Below are 23,273 nucleotides of genomic sequence, written 5' to 3' on the forward strand. Positions count from 1 at the left end.
GACTGGAGCTTCGCATTCGCGAAGCTCGCAATTGCGAGAAGGGCATCGCAAATGCGAACCTTTGCAATCTCTGATTCCTTCGCATTTGCGACAAATAGGTCGCATTTGCAAACTACTGAGAACTTCACATTTGCGAAGAAATGCTCGCAAATGCAAACAAGGCTGGCCAGGGCATTCATCGCAATTGCGATCAGCCCCATCGCAATTACCAAACCTGACAGGCTCGCAATTGCGAAGCCTAACCTCGCAATTGCGAGATCAGGGCCTGCAACAAATACCAGATGAAAAACCAGAAATTTGCTAAGTCCAATTCACCCCGTGGCTTATCCAATACTCACCCGAGCCCTCGAGCTCCAAACCAAACATGCACGCAAGTCTAAAAACATCATACAGACTTGCTCGTGCAATCAAATCATCAAAATAACATCAACAACTACGATTTTAACCTCAAATTCATGAAATTCCTTAAGAATATTGAAATTTCCATTTTCTCAACTAATGGTCCGATTTATACAAAATCAACTCCGATTCTTACCAAATTTCACAGATTCGACTTAATTATTATTTTAAACCTGTACCGGGATCTAGAACCAAAATACGGGTCCGATACCATAAAAAACGCATAATTTCATTTCAAAAAGTCTTTATATTTTCAATCAAACAAATTTCTTTAAAAATTCTTTTCTCGAGCTAGGGACCTCAGAATTCGATTCTGAGCATACGCCCGAGTCCCATATTTTACTACGGACCCTACAGAACCGTCAGATCATGGGTCTGGGTCCGTTTATCAAGAATGTTGACCAAAGTCAACTTTAATCAATTTTAAAGGCCAAATTCATTAATTTTGTTAAATTTCACATAAAAGCTTTCCGGAAATGCGTCCAGACTGCGCACACAAATCGAGATGAGACAAAAGGAGGTTTTAAGGCCTCGAAAGACAGTTTTGACTGTAAGCACGTGATTTTTGCCCTATATGAGAATTACTCCCAAAAATTCAAAAATAAAATTATTTTCCTTGGTGTGCAATTTTGTGGTATTTTTGTGTAATTATTTGTATGTTTGTCTATGCATGTTTATTTGTTAAATTATTAAAAATACAAAAATATGTCGTATTTTGCATGAAAGATTTAATTCTACAATTATTAGTAATTAAGTTTGTTTTACAAAAAATAAAAATTACAAAAATAGACATCGTTTGCATTTTTAGCATTTAATGTCCAAATATACAATTTTATGCTTAATTATTACTTAATTGTGCGTTAATTGTTATTGGGAGTTAATTTGCGCTTTTATAACTTAATTCTTAATAATAATTTAAGTATTTTTATAATTTAGTTTTAGAAAAATAAAAGAAGAAAAAAAGAAAACAAAAATACAAAAAATCGGAATTGGGCCTCTTCTTCAAATTCAAGCTACAAGCCCAAAAAATACCCAATCTTACCAAACGACCCAGTCCATTTCGAACTGGGTCGACCCAGTCCATAACCCAACACCCCTATTATCTTACAAACAACACAAAACAAAAAAGAAGAAGAAGAAAACCCTAAAAAATACTAACTCATCCGCCACCCCCCTCCCTTTTCCTTCTTCTTCCTCAAGCTTCACCAAGCTCCATCAATGGCTTCCTTCCTTCCCCTCACGCCACACACACTCACTCACGACACACACACACACTCACGGCACACACACACACTGTTGCGTCTTCTTCCTCCTTCAACCAAACGACCTTCGCGATGCCGCTCCATTATTTTTCCATAGCTGCTGCGTCGTTGCTCCAGCTTTCTTCATCGCCATCTTCCTCCTCGACGACCATAGCTGTTGAACAAAGCAACAGTCGACGACCATAGCTTCTTCAGCTCCTTCATCGCTGCTTCTGATGCCTCATCCGCTGCTGCCCGTCCGAAGCCACCATCTCCGCTGCTTCATCGTCTTTCTCCGGTTGCGTCGCGGCTGCTTCCCTTCCTCCTTCCAGCTGCTACTGACCCTACTGTTTCTTCTTCCTCACTTACTGTCACTGCGTCATTTCCTCCTCCAAAAATAGGAGTCCGCCATGGCTGCTGTCGCGACTGCTTCTTCCAACTCCGTCGCCGCTGCTGTCGCCGCTACTTCCTCGTCGTTGCTGCTCCATTCCAGCTGCCTCGTCGAGCTGCTACAGCTTCACCATGGCCAGCTGCTTATGCCTTTTGCTTCATCTTCTCCAGCTCCTCCATTTTTTGCTGATGTTGCTCACGTTCCAGGCTTCTGCTTCATACTGCCTTTGCGTCGAACAAATGACGAAGTTGCTACTGCCTCACTAACGTTGTGGCTGCTACCTCATCTTGCCTTTGTCTTCGTCGTCATTCATTCGAGCTTTGGTCGAGGCTCGGACAGATTTGCTTACAATCGAGTTCGTCGTTGATTCATCTCCGGTTAGTTGTTTTTGAGTTTAATTTTTGTCCATATTTCGTTTTTATATTTCTCGAAGTTAAAATCGTTAAATATTTGATTCTTATTTTGTTCGTTGTTCATCGTTGAAATAATTTTCTTGTGTTTTCATGTGTTTTGATTGAATTAATTTTCAGATTTCAAATGGAAAGTTAATTAGTGGTTTTTCATGTTTATTTCATGTTTGTTTTATTGTTTATGTAAGAATTTGTTAGTTTGATGTTTGTTAGATTCAAATTGAAATTTAATTGATTATTTCTTCAATTTGTTTCATGTTGTTATGTATTTTCCAGAAATTATTAATGTTGTTTGAGTCATTTAATCCGTCATGTTTGTTGTTTTAAAAATAGATTCATTCATGTTCATACTTTGTTTATTTGTTCTTGAATCCGAAATTTGTATAGCTTGATTTCTTGTTTACCATTTATGATTATTTCTTGATTTTGTCTCATAATCTTGTTTAAAGTTTAATATAGGAATTGTTTGTTGTAATGTTGTTAGAGTTGATTTTAAGTTCAATATTATTGAATTTAGAAATCTAAATATACTTGTTTGATTGTTGTTGTTGAATCTGAAAATAGGTTTGTTGCTAAAAATATTGTTCAATCAAATTTTAGTTCTTCTTTGTTGTTCAATCATGTTCATGTGATTTGTTGTTGAAATGTTGAAGAAATCATGTTCATGAGATTTGTTGTTTGAATTTATGTAGAAATTGGTCATATTGACTATATTTTGGTTGAGTGTGATTAATTGATTTGTTATAGCTGATGGGGTAGTTTGATAATTTGCAGTACGTTCAGGGGTAGTTTGGTAATTTCAGTAAGGTCGGAGGGGTAGTTTAGGAATTGTACATTTTGTAATTTTTTATATGAAGCATGGGGGACAAAATTTAATGGGGTGAGTTGTGATATAGTTGTTTAATATAAAGGGGGGACAAGACAAAATTTAGTGGGGAGGAATCTTGTATTTGTTTATTGAAGCATGGGGGACAAAATATAATGGGGTGGGGTTGATATATTTATTTAGTGTAATGGGAATGAGTGGGAAGATAATGAGTTTGGTGGGGGAAAGGGATTGATTTTAATTGATTAAAGGGTAGATTATATATAGGAGGTCTTGAACACAAAGAAAGGGAGAATAAGAGAAAGAACAAATCTGAAATAAGAGAATAAAAAGAGACAGAACAGAAAAACACAAGGGGAGAGAAAAAAAAGAGCTGAATATTTAAGAGGGAAAAATTCCGAAAAATATTCAAACTTTCAAATAAAAAAAAATTTTAAAAAAAATCTTCTGCTTTCTTTCATTGTTTGAAATCAGCATTAATTGTTGTTGTTTCATAAAAGTTGGAAGCATTTGTTGTTTGGGATTACTACTCCACCGGTCTGTTACTGGGTTGTTATTGTTGTTGGGATGTTGTTACTGTGTTGTACTGTTCTTACTGCTGTTGATTCTCATCTTCATTTTCTTTTGCTTCCAATATCAGGTACACAACTGAAAAGCTGGTTATTGTAATCCGAATATGAAGCATGAATACAAAAAATGAAGAGTTGAAATTCTGAATTAGCTTTAATTATATTCTGATTTTTATTTGTATGTACAAATTATTTAGCTTGCAAAAAATCAGAATCATGTAGCTATTTAATACATATAGTGGAACATTCGACGATAGCTTAACAGTTGAACTATCTGCATATATATTGCCTAAATAAATAAATGGTGTAGTAACTTCGTCGAGTCAAAAATCAAACGAATAGGCCATCTGGTAGGAACTTGGTAGAAATATTGTTTAGATTAAATATTATTGGTTAATTTCAGCATGTAAATAAATTAAGACATTTTTTTATTTTATTTTGTAGAGACAGATTTAATAGAAAATAATGTAGGCATTTTAGGATTGTCTTTTAAAAATAATGAGATGAACCTCGCCCAATAAAATGCACCAATTGCGGGGCCCTCAATAAATGTTTAATTGAGTATTTAGAATTCGGGATGGACTGTTTAGTGAATTCCACGGTCTTACCCATAAATAATAATACGTTAATCGCTTTAGGCATGATGTTAATAATAATACATTCTTAAACACGGGTGCGCATTTTTACAACCCAAATCCAAATCCCAAAACATTGAGTAAAATGTGTTCCGAATTGCGGGTGCATTTCATGTGACGTAATCCAAAGACATGTTTTAAACAATGTTCACATTCTTGTAAAAATAATAATAATTATTATGAAAGCGGTAAAAAGATAAAACTTGCACATGAGTTCATATTTGTATAAAATCAGATAATCAAGCCAAATATGACAGTTGAGCGACCGTGCTAGAACCACGGAATTCGGGAATGCCTAACACCTTCTCCCGGGTTAACAGAATTCCTTATCCGGATTTCTGGTGCGCAGACTGTAATACAGAGTCATTCTTTTCCTCGATTCGAGATTAAAATTGGTGACTTGGGACACCCTAAATCTCCCAAGTGGCGACTCTGAAATAAATAAATAAATCTCGTTTTTACTGTCCTTTAATTGGAAAAAACTCCCCTGTACCTCCCGCGGGGGCGGAAAAAGGAGGTGTGACAGCTCTGGCGACTCTGCTGGGGAATTCTTAAACCCAGAACCACTGGTTCAGGGTTAGAAATTCGAGCTTAGATAAATTGTTATATTTGGCTTTATCTGATTTTTACATGTTTGAGCCTAATGTGCTAAATGCTACTTTTACCGCTTTGATATTATTTGACTGTATATATAAACTGTGCCGAACCCTTCTCTCTTAACCTCCGGGGATGTGCTTACTGGTTGAGACTCCTTATTCTGTTAGTGTTATACCCTGAAATAAAAAAGAGGCTCGGACAAGTTACGAAGTCGGATGGCCTTTTGGTTCCCGGTAAGTTGCCCCCTCCTCGACTTGAGTTGTCCGCTCGGGTACACAATCTAGAACACCGACTCAGGTTTTGAACATAAAATAACATGACTTCATGCCGGATCCCTAGTAGGAACGATTATTTGCATCATGTTGCATTTGACTTAGGGGACTCAACACAGGGGTTGGGTCTGTCTAGGGCTAGCAACCTGAAATGAAAAAGACCATCTTGATGCATCCTATGTGCTACATGTTGCATTCCTTCAAGGGTAAAAGGGTCATTTGGCGGACCAATGATAATTGAGAGTGAATGAAAAGAAAAAAAAGGAAAAAGAGAGGGTGAAGTGCGAAGATAAAGCAAATAGGACCCGGTTATGTTTTGTTACATTTTTATTTTAAAAAAAAATTAAAAAAAATGATGAAAAATTCAAAAAAAAAAATTCTTTGCACTTTTTATCATTTTGGAAAAATCAAAAATAAAAAAAAAGGAAAAAGAAAATCCAAAAGATTTTACATGTTTCATCACCTTTTAAGAAAAAACAAAAGAAAAAAAAATATGTTTTCTCTGAATTAGTTATTTTTTTATTCTCACCCGTATCCAATCTGCCCGAACTACGCATGGTTTGATTCGCACCGGATGTAAGATACGTAGGCAACCCTCATCGGGTCCAACCCCACCCTTTTTCTAAAATAGCCAAAAACCAATAAATAAAATTAAAAAAAAATGTCAAAATTTTAATTTTGTCGTAAAGAAATCGGGTGACGCTGTTTTGTCAAGACATAGCTGAATGTTCCCGAAAGGGACGCCGGAAGGCTGACTTTGCATAAACGGCCACTTTTTGGGTCATGTTTAAGATTTGGTCCAGTTGACCCACACAACCTTTAAAATCTTCGTCCCTGAGGCGTTGAAAGGTCGTGTTTACAATATTGAGTTTTCTATTTTGAAAAAAACGATAAAAAGAGTCATAAATAAGTCGGGTGATGTTGTTTTTGTCAAAAATAGCCGAATGTTCCCGAAAGGGACGCCGGAAGGCTGACTTTGTATAAACAGCCACCTTGGGTCATGTTTAGGATTTTTGGTCCAGTTGACCCACACAGCCTTAAAAATCTTCGTCCCCGAGGCGCTGAAGGGCCGTGTTTGCAACACCAGGTTTTTTTATTGTAATTTGAAAAGAAAAACAAAGAGTCAGCGGTTAGGTGAATACCGTTTGGATTTTTAGTCAAAATAAGTCGAGCTAGCTTCGGCAGTGTCTTAAACCGTTCTTGCCAAAATAGCCTTAGAGTATCTTTCAGTTGTCGAAAGGTTATTTTCGTAAAAGAATGGACAAGTTTGTAAAGTGTCATAAAATAATCCTCCCGGCCTCAAAATTCATGTGAAATTGGGAAGGGGCCACATTTGCAAAAATAACCGTTGGTTGCATTTGTCAAATGGAGAAAGGGAGCTGGCCGTTTGTAAATCTTTTGATTAGAATATGTGGGTTGTTTGATTTTCGAGTTTGTAGGTCATCTTCAGACCTTTGAAACTCAGTTTGTTTTAATATGAAGATTGAAAAAATGTTTAGTATTATTTATCTTTTACTGGTCCGAACTACGCAAGGTCTGATTCATGCGGGGTCATGATACGTAGGCAATCTCCATAAGATTCGACCACAAAAAAAATGAAAAAATAAAATAAAAAAGATAAATGAAAAAGAAAAAAATGAAAAAAAATGAAAAAAAAAAGAAGAAAAAAAAGAGAAAAAAAAGAAAAAGAAAAAAAGATGTTATTAATAATGGGGACCGACAGAGTCCATTCTAACCTGTTTCGCTTTGAATCACAAAGAAGGTTAAGGTGGTTGGTTTGTGGTAAGCCAGAAATACAAGATCAAAAAACACACTTTGCGGGGATCAGGCCTGATGACAGAAGCATTCGAGTCCTATTGGGAAATTGTTGACTAAGGTTGATGATATCGAAGTTGGCAATGGTCTGGACAATACTGGCGCGAAGCTCAATGGCTAAGATGCCAATTTTGATAAAGTGGGAGGAAACTCCGTTCCTTGGTTAGCAAGAGAGAAGCTTGTGGTGGCTTATTTTGTTGTCATTTCTGTTGTTCGGATTATTCTTAGGGTTGTAATCCGAATATTGTCTGGTGTCAAACCCTCTTATCTTTCTATTTTGTCATAGCGGTCTGTTTAAGTTTTGTCCAGGCTATTTTAGGATTTTATTCTGGTGTGTTTCGTTTGTTTTGTTATTCAAACCATTTCACCGGTAATCTAATGCAAAATCCGGTCTTTTATTATTTCCCGTCATCTTTTGTTGGGTCTTTTTATCATTTTTTTTTCCAGCGCCGATTCTGGGGAAATGACATGCGCACACAGTTTGGGCCTAATCTTAAAAGTTAATCATAAAAACCCGAGAAGGTGATCAAAGCATTTAAAGAAAATAAGGACTGTTTGAGATTATTCAGAGCCCGAGTCATATGGAACTGGGGCAAGTTAAACACAAAGAAAACCGTTAAAAAGCAAAGATTCGCCAAATTGGCATGAGGGTCGTTCATAATAATGAGAATGAGAGTGTCGCCCAACGGTGCTTTAGAAGTGACAAATGAACAAACAGATGTTGAATATAATTGTCAAGTCCAGCACCATCAGAAGAGACTACAAATTTAAATTGTGTTGTTTGCACTTGGCATGTTTGAAGACTGGAATGACGAAGGCATTTTGTTCTGCTACCTAAACACTTTATCCTTCGTTACCCCTTTTGAGCCTTATTTGTTTTCTTTCATACCCCTCGTTCGGAATCATTAGCAACGACTAGAAAACACAAGCATGGCAGGTAAAGAAAAAAAAAGAAAACAACAAAACGGAAAAAAAAAAAGAAAAGAAAATGATAAAAACAAAAGAAAGTCAAGTGAAAAAAAAGGAATTGGGAACTACGTTTGACCTGATTCCTCAAAGAGGATACGTAGGCGCTTCACGGCTCGGTCATAGTTTTGAAAAATGAAAAAAATCAATTAAAATATCCCCAAGCAAGAAACTGGGGCAAATGTTGCGTTTGTTGTAAACAAATCTAGTTCTGAAGGTTGTAATTAATAACCCAAAATCGATGCATTTTTGAGCTTTTAATACCCTTTCTTTCTAGCCTGTCCAAAAACCCACATTACGATCCAAAGAAAGACCTTCTGCCCAGTCTGCAAAAGATGCCAAGTCAGACAAATGAGAGTCTTACCGGCGAACATAACATTCTGTTCCACAGCAGAAAGAACTCTAATCTCCAGTAGAGAGAGTCATACCGGCAACACTCCAAATCCCCAGCTGGAAAGTGATACAAATGAGAGAGTCTTATCGGTGAAAATCTTCACGGACACCATAAGGCGATGAAAGCTGAGAGAAAAACCAAAAAGAGAGAGGCTTGATAGTGAAAACCCTTCGGGCACTACAAGTCGAATAAGATTGGGAATCAGATGGGGGATAGTCAAGGGAAGATCTTGAAAGACGATTGACGATGAAGGATAGACCGCATATGCATGTCATGACCATTAAAGTCGGTGTCTGCGTTTGATAGGTTTTTATTTATAGTTTCTTTTGTTAAGGAGTCATCTTTTTCCTTTGTCTTTTATTCTGTTCCTTTTTATCTTTCTCATTTCATAGAAAATTCCCCAGTAGAGTCTGTTTGGTCAAGAACAAGTGAGAAATGACTTCAAAATAGGCCATCAGCTTTCCAAGATGAGATCTGACTAATACATCCAAGTGGTATAGTCAGCAAGGAACAAGCGTGAGGCCAGTGACAAGAAAGATATCTCCAGCAAAAGGAGATTGACAAAAGGACTGACGAGTGTCAAAAGGGATATCCTTGCCAAAAAACCAAAGGTTATAAACCTCAAGGCCGAGACCCGTGGACAAAGCAAGGAGAGTAGTGAGCATGATTTGGGAAATTCATGCGAGACTAAAAGGTCGGGAAAATGCAAGTTTCCGAGCCATGCCACGAAAGAAGAGGGATATCCCCAGCAGAAAGGGATTGTCCCCAGCAAATAATATCATCCCCAACAAGTTGTGGAACACACAGCAAGGAAGGAGAAAGGGAAAACCATCCCAGTAGGAGTATCACAACCAACCACCACGTTTTAAACTAACAAAATTTGTTTGATTTGAAACAGGTAAAGAAAATGGCATTGATGCCAGAAATGCATGCCACAAGGGATATCATCAAAACCGGGGCAGAAAATTTTCCTTCCATTTAGAAAATTTTCTGGAAGTCAGGTACCCATTTGGGGAAGAATAAATATAACACCAGTTTCAAGGGAAGTGGTCTCTGAACCAGTGTTGCCCCCAACATAATAAGTTTCAATGGAGGAAGTTGTTCCCCAGCAGACAGAACAAAGGGATGAATCTTGTGCTCAGAAAAGCAAAAGGCCAGTATCATTCCCAACAGCCTTTCGAAGAGTGAAGCACTAATTCTGAAAGAATCAGGATCCCCCAGCAGTGTTATCCTCGACAGTGTTATCCACAGCTGATAACATTTTATCCCCCAACAGTGTTATCCCCAACAGTCTCGAGGAGTCCAACACAAGTTTATTGAAAATCGGTATCCTCAGCGGTTCCTTTCGGGGAAAGGCAAAACGAGTCGTAAGGGAGGTAGTCTTCGAAGGAAGAAGCTCTTTTCATTTCAAAAAAAAAGAGAAAAAAAAAAGAAACAAAAAAAAAAGAAAAAGGGGGAAGTAGTTTGCAGAGGAATGAAACATCCTACTCAAAAGGAAGTAATTTTGGAAGGAGTAAGATAACATATTTACTCAGCAGAGTTATCCACAGCAGTGTTATCCCCAGTGGATCATCGAGATGTAGAAGCATCCTCGACAGAGTTTCGGGCAACCCAGAGTGGGTAAGGAAGAAAAGGAAAAGTCATCCCCATCAAAATAATCCCCAGCAGTTTCGAGGGAAGAAAACACAGGTAAGTAAATAATTCAGGAAGAAGGAAATGGTTCAAACATAGGAGACGCACTTCCTAAGTGAAGATTTCATTAATAAAAGACGCACTTCCTAGTTTGAAATCATTAAAGTTTCACCCATAGGAGATGCATTTCCTCCTAAGTTTGTTTTCACCCATAGGAGAGGCATTTCCTCTTAAGTTTGTTTTAGTTTCACCCATAGGAGATGCATTTCCTCCTAAGTTTGTTTTTACCCATAGGAGAGGCATTTCCTCCTAAGTTTAGTTTCACCCATAGGAGAGGCATTTCCTCCTAAGTTTAGTTTTTACCCATAGGAGAGGCATTTCCTCCTAAGTTTAGTTTTCACGCATAGGAGAGGCATTTCCTCCTAAGTTTAGTTTCACCCATAGGAGGTGCATTTCCTCCTAAGTTTACTTTTACCCATAGGAGACGCATTTCCTCCTAAGTTTAGTTTTACCCATAGGAGAGGCATTTCCTCCTAAGTTTAGTTTCACCCATAGGAGATGCATTTCATCCTAAGTTTACTTTTACCCATAGGAGATGCATTTCCTCCTAAGTTTAGGTTCACGCATAGGAGAGGCATTTCCTCCTAAGTTTAGTTTTACCCATAGGAGAGGCATTTCCTCCTAAGTTTGTTTTTTACCCATAGGAGATGCATTTCCTCCTAAGTTTAGTTTTACCCATAGGCGAGGCATTTCCTCCTAAGTTTGTTGTTTTTACCCATAGGAGATGCATTTCCTCCTAAAGTTTGTTTTTACCCATAGGAGATGCATTTCCTCCTAAGTTTGTTTTTACCCATAGGAGATGCATTTCCTCCTAAGTTTGTTTTACCCATAGGAATGACGTTTATTTTCAAAATTGTTGTTGAAGTTGGGAGCCCGCCCATAGAACAGAGGAATACATTTCAGTCTTTTCATTTCAAGTGTTGAAGTTGGGAGCCCGCCCATAGAACAGAGGCATACATTTCAGTCTTTACATTTCAAGTGTTGAAGTTGGGAGCCCGCCCATAGAACAGAGGCATACATTTCAGTCTTTTCATTTCAAGTGTTGAAGTTGGGAGCCCGCCCATAGAACAGAGGCATACATTTCAAGTGTTGAAGTTGGGAGCCCGCCCATAGAACAGAGGCATACATTTCAGTCTTTTCATTTCAAGTGTTGAAGTTGGGAGCCCGCCCATAGAACAGAGGCATACATTTCAGTATTACATTTTTCAAGTATTGAAGTTGGGAGCCCGCCCATATAACAGAGGAATACATTTCAGTCTTTTCATTTCAAGTGTTGAAGTTGGGAGCCCGCCTATACAACAGAGGAATCTATTTCAAGATCAAGTGAGAAGACAATTAAACAGAGGGTTACAACAGGAATCCCCAGCAGGAAACAATAAAAATCCCCAGCACCGGGAAGCAGAAGGTTGCAACAAGAGGTCTCAGCACAAACTCAAGTGCATGTGTCAAAAGGAAGAAAAAAGCATCGGAAGAAAAGCACCGGAAGAAATACAAGCAGACAAGAAAGCAAGGAAACAAGAACAAATTGCAGTCTAGCCTAGCTTCTTGTTTTCTTTTAAGCACGGTGTAACAAGGAGATCGGTAAGCAGTGGTAATAGCATGCAACAACAGTAAAATTGCAGTCCCACGGTAGTCCCAGCTACCAAAACTTCCCGAACTACATTGACCTGATTCCTGTTTAGCCCAGGATATGTAGGAAACCTTTGAAGCAAAGGTTCGGTCAAATCTTTTTCAAAAAATGCTTCACACGGAGTACTTGGATGGGCAAAAATCGCTCGCTTTATCTTTGCACGAAAACCCTTCGTATCTTCGGGCAAAGAGGGGCAGCTGTAAGCACGTGATTTTTGCCCTATATGAGAATTACTCCCAAAAATTCAAAAATAAAATGATTTTCCTTGGTGTGCAATTTTGTGGTATTTTTGTGTAATTATTTGTATGTTTGTCTGTGCATGTTTATTTGTTAAATTATTAAAAATACAAAAATATGTTGCATTTTGCATGTAAGATTTAATTCTACAATTTTTAGTAATTAAGTTTGTTTTACAAAAAATAAAAATTACAAAAATAGGCATCGTTTGCATTTTTAGCATTTAATGTCCAAATATACAATTTTATGCTTAATTATTACTTAATTGTGCATTAATTGTTATTGGGAGTTAATTTGCGCTTTTATAACTTAATTTAATTCTTAATAATAGTTTAAGTATTTTTATAATTTAGTTTTAGAGAAATAAAAGAAGAAAAAAGAGCGAAAATATAAAGAAATCGGAATTGGGCCTCTTCTTCAAATTCAAGCTACAAGCCCAAAAAATACCAAATCTTCCCAAACGACCCAGTCAATTTCGAACTGGGTCGACCCATTCCATAACCCAACACCCCTATTATCTTACAAACAACACAAAACAAAAAAAAGAAGAAGAACAAAACCCTAAAAAATACTAACCCATTCGCCACCCCCTCCCTTTTCCTTCTTCTTCCTCAAGCTTCACCAAGCTCCATCAATGGCTTCCTTCCTTCCCCTCACGCCACACACACTCACTCACGACACACACACACACTCACGGCACATACACACACTGTTGCGTCGTCTTTCTCCTTTAACCAAACGACCTTCGCGATGCCGCTCCATTATTTTTCCATAGCTGCTGCGTCGTTGCTCCAACTTTCTTCATCGCCATCTTCCTCCTCGACGACCATAGCTGCTGAACGCAGCAACAGTCGACGACCATAGCTTCTTCAGCTCCTTCATCGCTGCTTCTGATGCCTCGTCCGCTGCTACCCGTCCGAAGCCACCATCGCCGCTTCTTCATCGTCTTTATCCGGTTGCATCGCGGCTGCTTCCCTTCCTCCTTCCAGATGCTACTGACCCTATTGTTTCTTCTTCCTCACTTACTGTCACTACGTCATTTCCTCCTCCAAAAATAGGAGTCCGCCATGGCTGCTGTCGCGACTGCTTCTTCCAACTCCGTCGCCGCTGCTGTCGCCGCTACTTCCTCGTCGTTGCTGCTCCATTCCAGCTGCCTCGTCGAGCTGCTACAGCTTCACCATGGCCAGCTGCTTATGCCTTTTGCTTCATCTTCTCCAGCTCCTCCATTTTTTGCTGATGTTGCTCACGTTCCAGGCTTCTTCTTCATACTGCCTTTGCGTCGAACAAATGACGAAGTTGCTACTGCCTCACTAACGTTGTGGCTGCTACCTCATCTTGCCTTTGTCTTCGTCGTCATTCGTTCGAGCTTTGGTCGAGGCTCGGACAGATTTGCTTACAAATCATTTTGTAATTTGTCTACTGCCTCAATCATGTTCATTTTGTAATTTTTTATATGAAGCATGGGGGACAAAATATAATGGGGTGGGTTGTGATATAGTTGTTTAATATAAAGGGGGGACAAGACAAAATTTAGTGGAGAGGAATCTTGTATTTGTTTAATGAAGCATGGGGGACAAAATATAATGGGGTGGGGTTGATATATTTATTTAGTGTAATGGGGATGAGTGGGAAGATAATGGGTTTGGTGGGGGAAAGGGATTTATTTTAATTGATTAAAGGGTAGATTATATATAGGAGATCTTGAACACAAAGAAAGGGAGAATAAGAGAAAGAACGAATCTGAAATAAGAGAATAAAAAGAGAAAGAACAGAAAAACACAAGGGGAGAGAAAAAAAAGAGCTGAATATTTAAGAGGGAAAAATTCCGAAAAATATTCAAACTTTCAAATAAAAAAAATTTAAAAAAAAATTCTTCTGCTTTCTTTCATTGTTTGAAATCAGCATTAATTGTTGTTGTTTCATAAAAGTTGGAAGCATTTGTTGTTTGGGATTACTACTCCACCGGTCTGTTACTGGGTTGTTATTGTTGTTGGGATGTTGTTACTGTGTTGTACTGTTCTTACTGCTGTTGATTCTCATCTTCATTTTCTTTTGCTTCCAATATCAGGTACACAACTAAAAAGCTGGTTATTGTAATCCGAATATGAAGCATGAATACAAAAAATGAAGAGTTGAAATTCTGAATTAGCTTTAATTATATTCTGATTTTTATTTGTATGTACAAATTATTTAGCTTGCAAAAAATCAGAATCATGTAGCTATTTAATACATATAGTGGAACATTCGGCGATAGCTTAACAGTTGAACTATCTGCATATATATTGCCTAAATAAATAAATGGTGTAGTAACTTCGTCGAGTCAAAAATCAAATGAATAGGTGATCTGGTAGGAACTTGGTAGAAATATTATTTAGATTAAATATTATTGGTTAATTTCAGCATGTAAATAAATTAAGACATTTTTTATTTTATTTTGTAGAGACAGATTTAATAGAAAATAATGTAGTCATTTTAGGATTGTCTTTTAAAAATAATGAGATGAACCTCGCCCAATAAAATGCACCAATTGCGGGGGCCTCAATAAATGTTTAATTGAGTATTTAGAATTCGGGATGGGCTGTTTAGTGAATTCCACGGTCTTACCCATAAATAATAATACGTTAATCGCTTTAGGCACGATGTTAATAATAATACATTCTTAAACACGGGTGCGCATTTTTGTGACCCAAATCCAAATCCCAAAACATTGAGTAAAATGTGTTCCGGATTGCGGGTGCATTTCATGTGACGTAATCCAAAGACATGTTTTAAACAATGTTCACATTCTTGTAAAAATAATAATAATAATTATGAAAGCGGTAAAAAGATAAAACTTGCACATGAGTTCATATTTGTATAAAATCAGATAATCAAGCCAAATATGACAGTTGAGCGACCGTGCTAGAACCACGGAACTCGGGAATGCCTAACACCTTCTCCCGGGTTAACAGAATTCCTTATCCGGATTTCTGGTGCGCAAACTGTAATACAGAGTCATTCTTTTCCTCGATTCGGGATTAAAATTGGTGACTTGAGACACCCTAAATCTCCCAAGTGGCGACTCTGAAATAAATAAATAAATCTCGTTTCGACTGTCCTTTAATTGGAAAAAACTCCCCTGTACCCCCCGCGGGGGCGGAAAAAGGAGGTGTGACATTGACTTTTAAAACAAGAGATGATCTTTCGGGTCATCACACTTTTTGGGAATTGGGTAAAGATTGAGACTTTATTGTTTGGAATTGATTCCTTTAGCATTTTTTTATGTTAATGAGTCATTTTTTGCTAGAATTGAGCCGGACGAAGGTCATTTTAAAGGAAAGTCATTTTTGGAGTATTGAATTGGCATATTTGAGGTAAGTATCCTGCCTAATCTTGTATGGAGGAATACCCCTTAGGATTTGTCCTTAATTATTTATTTGTGTTATGCGAAAATCAATGTGTACACAAGGTTACGAGCATGTACATGGGTGCTATGTGTGGCTTATGACTGGATTATACCTTAGGCTACTAATATGCCTTAATTTGAGGATATATTTTGTATGAAACATGCTTAATCGCTTTGTGGCAATGTGAATGTGACCATTACAATTCTTTTTGCAATAGTAATGTTTTATATGTTAATGTCACGATCCAAAAATCACATGTGCCATGATGGCTCCTATCACGATACTACGCAAGCCGAAAACTCACAAATACAGGCATCTTTAATTTGAAACATACTGAAATAGGCTTAAGAAAATAAAATCTCAAAAATAACTAGATGAAAACACCGCAAGTCAATACAAATTTCCCAAAATTTGAGTGTCACTAAGTACATGAGAATCTATACAATAACATGGTCTGACTGCTGAAAACACTATCTAGGAAGGTAGAACAGTATAAATAAATTGAAAGAAAAAGGAGGAGAGTCAAGTGTGACGACCCGGCCGGTCGTCTTAAGAATTAATGCCCCGATCCCCTATTAACCGCTTTCTCTGAGTTTATTTCTGCTATTTTGATTTACTGGGACGTTCCGTTTTGAGTTTCGGGAAGTTTTGGGACACTTAGTCCCTAAATAAGAGCTTAAGTGTTGGAAAGTTGACTGTTTTGGGACACTTAGTCCCTAAATAAGAGTTTAAGTGTTGGAAAGTTGACTGTAGTTGGAATAGTGTGAAGACGGCCTCGGAATGGAAATCTGATGGTTCTGTTAGCTCCGTTAGGTGATTTCTGGCTTAGGGGCGTATTTGGATTGTGTTTTGGAGGTCCATAGCTAATTTAGGCTTGAAGTGCCGAAAGTTGAATTTTTGAAGTTTCTGATCCGATAGCGAGATTTTGATCTGAGGGTCGGAATGGAATTCCGGAAGTTGTAGTAGCTCCGTAGTGTTGAATGCAATGTGTGTGCAAAATATTAGGTCATTTGGACGAGGTTTGATAGACTTTCTGATCGAAAGCGTGTTTTTAGAGTTTTTGGAATTCTTAGGCTTGAATCCGATGAAAAATAGGTGTTTTGATGCTGTTTTGAGCATTCCGAAGCTTGGAACAAGTTTGAATGATGTATTAGATTGGTTGGCAGGTTTGGTTGAGGTCCCGGGGGCCTCAGGTGTGTTCCGGATGCTCAACAGACCAATTTTGGACTTGGAAAGATTGCAGATTTTCTGCTGTTGTATTCTAGAGAAAACCTTCATCGCGTTCGCAAGGGGGTCTCCCGTTCGCGTAGAGCATCTGGGTGAAGCAACTGAAATGTGCTTCGCATTCGCGATGATGTCCCGCGTTCGCGAAGGTAAGGACCCGTTGGTCTTTGCGTTCACGACATGGTCATCGCGTTCGCATAGGGTCTGCCCATGTAAGCTATGCGTTCGCGAGTGGACCTCACATTTGCGAAAGGGAATTTGGCAAGTAGGACTTTTGTGCATCGCATTCGCAATAGTAGACTCGCGTTCGCGAAGACTGGGTAGAACTTAAGCTTGGGAGATCGGATTTGAGCAAGATTTTGAGTGATTTTCAGAGATAACGATTGGGTAACGATTCTACACTCCTTTTTGCTTGTAACCCATTAATCTAAACATGAATTCATCCTTTAATTTCGAAATTGGTATGAAAATTGGGGAAAAGTTCTTAGACCAAGAAATTGAGTTTTGATTGGGGATTTGACATCGGATTTGGATAATTTTGGTATGGTTAGACTCGTGAGAGTTTGAGAATTCTGAAATTATAAATTTTACCCGATTCCAAGACGTGGGCCCGAGGGGCATTTTGGTTATTTTACATAATTTCGCGTATTAGCTTAAACTTTAATTGTAGAATCAGTTACTTGATGTGTTATTTACATTATGAAATTGCATTGAATAGATTTGGGTCATTTGGAGTCGAGTACTCGTGGCAAGAGCGTGGTTTTAGATTGATTTTTGAGCCGGTTCGAGGTAAGTGGCTTGTCTAACCTTGTGTGGGGGACCTTCCCCTTAGGATTGGTATATTTGGTAATTGAAATGCTATGTACGCAAGGTGATGAGTGCGTACTTGTGCTAATTGTTGGAAATCTGGTTTTCTTTAAGTAATTATTAGCATGTTTCCTTTCCTGTTTCTATTACTTGCACTATTAAGCCTGTTGTTAGCTTAGGAAAGCGTGTCTAAGTGACTTAATTGCTCTATTTGTTCAACCTGCCTTACTTGAATTCTGTGCAGCATGCTAGGCAAGAATCACTTGTTGCCTTCATATGAAATATTTCCATTTCTGTATATTTTCCTGTTGCTACTGTGTATTTATTTTAGGACTACGATGTGGGATTCCGGTATCTCCCCTTTGTATGTTTATCTTGGGACTACAGATGTGGGATTCCGGTAGCTCCCCTTTGTTTGTTTATTTTGGGACTACGGATGTGTGATTCCAGCAGATCTCCCTGCACAGTTATATGGAACTACGGGAATGCACCCGGTAGATTCCCTCAATACTGGGTATTATATTTAGGACTACGGAACGGGATTTCGGTAGATCCTCGCGCATTATGTGTTGGACTACGGGAAGGGATCCCGGGAGATCCATTGGATATGTACATATGGGACTACAGGACGGTAACCTGGGAGATCCCCGATTGTTATGACTGGTGCTGAGCTATATTTCCTTTCCGTGTTTACCTTGTTTCTGTATAGTTGTTGTTGTCCTGTACTCCTGTGTTATTTCATTGTTATACTTATTTATACTGTTCCGTTTTATACTGTTGACCTTATTATTTTATTTAACCTCGGTAGGGTGCTAACCTTCCTCGTCACTACTCAACCGAGGTTAGGCTTGGCGCTTACTGAGTACCGTTGTCGTGTACTCATGCCTCTTCTGTGCATGTCTTTCATGTGCAGATCCAGGTACCGCTACTCAGGCCTATCATCCTTGAGGAGGCGACTGCTCCAGAGACTTCGAGGTACATCTGCCGCGTCCGTAGACTGAGAAGTCCCTTTCTATTCCTTCTTTTAGTATTTAGCCCTTATGTATTTTTTTCTGTTCTTATTAGACATTCCGGAGTTAGAGCTATGTAGTATTGATCTTAGCTTATGATTTGTGGATTTCCGGGTCTTGGATTTACGTATTGGTATTGAGAGTTAAACATGGTGTATGCCGAGTGGCACATTTAAACACTATTATTACTTTATTCCTGTTTTAAATTGTTTTACTTCTGCAAATTTTGATTTTTATTCTGCAATTTGGGCTTACCTAGTCATAGAGACAAGGTGTCGTCACGATGGTTCACGGAGGGTGAACCGGGGTCGTGACAAGTTGGTATTAGAGCTATAGGTTCATAGGAGTCATGGATCACAAGCCGGTTTATAGAGTCTTGTTGATCGGTACAGTGACATCTGAACTTATCTACCGTGAGGCTATGTAGCTATTAGGAAAATTTCCACTTCATTTGATTCCTTGTCGTGCGATATTTTGACATCACAATTCTAAACTTCTGTTTTCTATTCTCTCATAGATGGTGAGGATGTGTTACCCGAGATGATCAGGCACCCGCGCCCCCTACTGCAGCCGTTAGAGGCCGGGGTTGGGGTAGAGGCCGAGGACGCACACGTGGTGTAGCAAGAGAACCTGCGCGAGCTGCCACCGAGTTACCACCAGCAGTTCTAGCCAGAGTCCAGGCACCTAATACGCCTACTGCTACTACCACTCTAGCTCGTCAGGAGACTTTGGCATAGTTCATGAGCATGTACACCACTCTGGCTCAGGCAGGGTTGCTTCCCCTTGCTGCAACTACATCTCAGGCCAGGGGAGGAGCACAGACTCCCGCCGCCCGCACTCCTATGCAGCGAGTGCATGTTGAGCAGGTCCCTGAGATTATTCATGTACCACCTACAGTGCTAGTTCATCCCGATGATAGGGCAGCGGCTTCCGAGGAGGAGCAGCTGACGTTTGAGAGGTTCAAGAGGTACAAACCTCCTGTATTCAGCGGTCTAGCATCGGAGGATGCTCTGGGATTTCTAGATGAAAGTTACCGCATTCTCCGTACCATGGGTATATCAGGATCGAGCGGAGTTTCCTTCACCACCTTCCAGCTTTGAGGAGCCGCCTATGAGTGGTGGCGCACCTATGAGTTAGACAGTCTGGATGAGGCTGCTTCTTTGACTTGGACTCAGTTTTTAGATTTGTTCCTGAGAGAGTATGTTCCTTAGAGCCTCAGGGACGCATGGCGCACAGAGTTTGAGCATTTGCGCCAGGGTTCTATGACTGTCTCAGAGTATGTTGTCCGCTACACGAGTTTGGCTAGGCATGCACCAACCTTGGTTTCTACTGTTCGTGAGAGAGTTTGCCAGTTTATTGAGGGCCGTATTCCCAGCATCAGGTCTAGCATGGCTCGTGAGTTGGAGATGGATATTTCTTATCAGCAGGTGGTGAGCATTGCTAGGAGGATTGAGGGTATGCATGATAGGGAGATATAGGAGAGGGAGGCCAAGAGGTCTCGAGAGTCGAGCCATTATTCTGGTGCCCATACCCCAGCTGTAGGTCGTCATGGTAGGGGTTATATGAGTCGTCCTATTCATTTAGCTCTTCCAGCATCCAATAGTGCTCCAGCTCCTCCTAGGCCTCAGGAGCCTTATTATGCACCTCTGATTTCTAGACTACCTCTTGCACGGGGTGCTTTCAGAGGTCAGTTCAGTAGACCTGGCTCGAGCCAGTCACAGCCACCACATCCTCCCAGAACTTGTTTTGAGTGTGGTGACACACGTCATATGGTGAGGGATTGCCCCAGACTTAGGAGGGGTTCACCTCCACAGACTTCTCAACCACAGCGTGCCCGCAGAGTTCTCAGGATATGGTTACAGCTTCAATTGCTACCCCACCTGCTCAGCCAACTAGAGGTGGAGATCGAGGAGGTAAAGGTCACCCTATAGGGGGAGGCCAGGCCAGATACTATGCCCTTCCTGCCTATACTAAGGTTGTTGCCTCTGATTCTGTCAACACAGGTATTATACTGGTTTGTCACAAAGTTGCGTCGGTTCTATTCTATCCAGGCTCCACTTATTCTTATATGTCTTCTTATTTTACTCCGTATTTGTGTGTATCTTGGGATTCTTGGAGTTCCCCTGTTTATGTTTCTACTCCTGTGGGAGATTCTCTTGTTGTGGACCGCATTTATCGGTCGTGTTTGGTTGCTCTTGGTGGTTTTGAGACCAGAGCCGATTTATTGTTGCTCAGCATGGTAGATTTTGACATTATCTTGGGCATGGATTGGTTTTCACCCTATTATGCTATTCTTGATTGTCACGCCAAAACCGTAATGCTGGCTATGCCAGGTGTACCGCGTGTCGAGTGGAGGGTACTTTAGATCACACTCCCAATAGGGTTATTTCTTTTCTTAAAGCTCAGCGTATGGTTGAGAAGGGGTGTGGCGCGTATTTAGCTTATGTGAAAGATGTCGGTATTGATGCTCCTTTGGTTGATTCAGTTCCAGTAGTACAGGATTTTCCTGATGTGTTTCCAGCTGATCTTCCAGGCATGCCGCCTGATAGAGATATTGATTTTGGCATTGATCTATTGCCAGGCACTCAGCCCATTTCTATTCCTCCATATCGTATGGCTCTTCCTGAGTTGAAGGAGTTAATGGATCAGTTACAGGAATTGTTTGATAAGGGTTTTATTCGGCCTAGTGTATCACCTTGGGGTGCTCCTATCTTGTTTGTGAAGAAAAAGGATGGATATATGCATATGTTTATTGATTATCGCCAGTTGAACAAAGTGACAGTTAATAGCCGTTATCCTTTGCCTCATATTGATGATCTGTTTGACCAGCTTAGGGCGCACGGGTGTTTTCTAAGATTGATTTGCGCTCAGGTTACCATCAGTTGAAGATTTGGGAGCCAGATATCCCGAAAACTGCCTTCAGGACTCGGTATGGTCATTACGAGTTCCTTGTTATGTCATTTGGGCTGACCAATGCCCTGACTGCCTTTATGCATTTGATGCACAGTGTGTTCCGGCCGTATCTTGACTCGTTTGTCATTGTCTTTATTGATGATATTCCGGTATATTCCCAGAGTCGGGAAGATCATGAGCAGCACCTAAGGACTGTGCTTCAGACACTGAGAGAGAAGAAGTTATATGCTAAGTTCTCGAAATGTGAGTTTTAGTTGGATTCAGTGGCATTCTTAGGCCACGTGGTATCGAGTGAGGGTATTCAGATGGATCCGAAGAAGATAGAGGTCATGCAGAGTTGGCCTAGACCATCCTCAGCTACTGAGATCCGTGGTTTTCCTTGGTTTGGCAGGCTACTACTGTCATTTTGTGGAGGGGTTTTCATCGATTGTAGCCCCTATGACCAGGTTAACCCAGAAGGGTGCTCCGTTCCAGTGGACGGAGGAGTGTGAGGCTAGCTTTTAGAAGCTCAAGACAATTTTGACCACAACTCCAATTTTAATATTGCCTACAGGTTTGGGGTCTTATACGGTCTATTGTGATGCCTCGAGGGTTGGCCTCAGAGTGGTGTTGATGCAGGACGGTAGGGTGATTGCTGACGCATCCAGACAATTGAAGATACATGAGAAGAACTACCCTATTCACGACCTTGAGTTAGCTGCCATTGTTCATGCCTTGAAGATTTGGCGCCATTACTTATATGGTGTGCCTTGTGAGATTTATACTGACCATCAGACCTTGCAGCACCTGTTCAAGCAAAAAGATCTAAATTCACACCAGAGGAGGTGGTTAGACTTGCTGAAGGACTATGACATCACTATTTTGTATCACCCGGGCAAGGCCAATATGGTGGCCGATGCTTTGAGTTCCCACGCAGAGAGTTTGGGAGTTTCGCTTATTTACTAGCATCGGAGAGGCCTAGGGTGATGGATATTCAGGCCTTAGCCAACCAGTTTGTGAGATTCGATCTTTTGGAGCCCAGTCGGGTTCTAGCTTGTGTGGTTTATCGGTCTTCCTTATTTGATCGTATCTGGGAGCGACAGTACGATGACCCTCATTTGCTTGTCCTCAAGAACAAGGTTCAGCACGGTGATGACAGAGATGTGACTATTGGTGATGATGGGGTATTGAGGATGTAGGGTCGAATTTGTGTACCCAATGTTGATGGATCTCGAGAGTTGATTTTAGAGGAGGCCTATAGTTCGCGGTATTCCATCCATCTGGGTGCCACGAAGATGTATCAAGATTTGAGACAGCACTACTGGTGGAGGCGGATATAGTTAGATTTGTAGCTCGGTGCCTCAACTGTCAACAAGTGAAGTATGAGCACCAGAGATCGGGTGGGTTGCTTCAGCAGATAGAGATTTTGGAGTGGAAGTGGGAGGGGATCACCATGGACTTTGTAGTTGGGCTCTCATAGACTTTGAGAAAGTTCGATGCTATTTGGGTGATTGTGGATCGGCTGACCAAGTCCGCTTATTTCATTCTTGTATGTACTACTTATTCCTCGGTGCGGTTGGCGGAGATTTATATTCGGGAGATTGTTCGTCTGCATGGTATTCCAGTGGCCATCATTTCAGATAGAGGTACTCAGTTTACATCACGGTTTTGTAAGGCCGTTTAGCATGAGTTGAGTACTTGGGTGGAGTTGAGTACAGCATTTCACCCTCAGACGGACGGGCAGTCCGAGCGCACTATTTAGATTCTCGAGGATATGCTCTATGCGTGTGTGATTGAGTTTAGAGGGTCTTGGGATCAGTTCTTGCCATTAGCGGAGTTTGCTTACAACAACAACTATCAGTCCAGCATTCAGATGGCAC

The sequence above is a fragment of the Nicotiana tabacum genome, chromosome 10 (assembly GCF_000715075.1).
Source record: "Nicotiana tabacum cultivar K326 chromosome 10, ASM71507v2, whole genome shotgun sequence".
In the NCBI taxonomy this organism is placed as follows: domain Eukaryota; kingdom Viridiplantae; phylum Streptophyta; class Magnoliopsida; order Solanales; family Solanaceae; genus Nicotiana; species Nicotiana tabacum.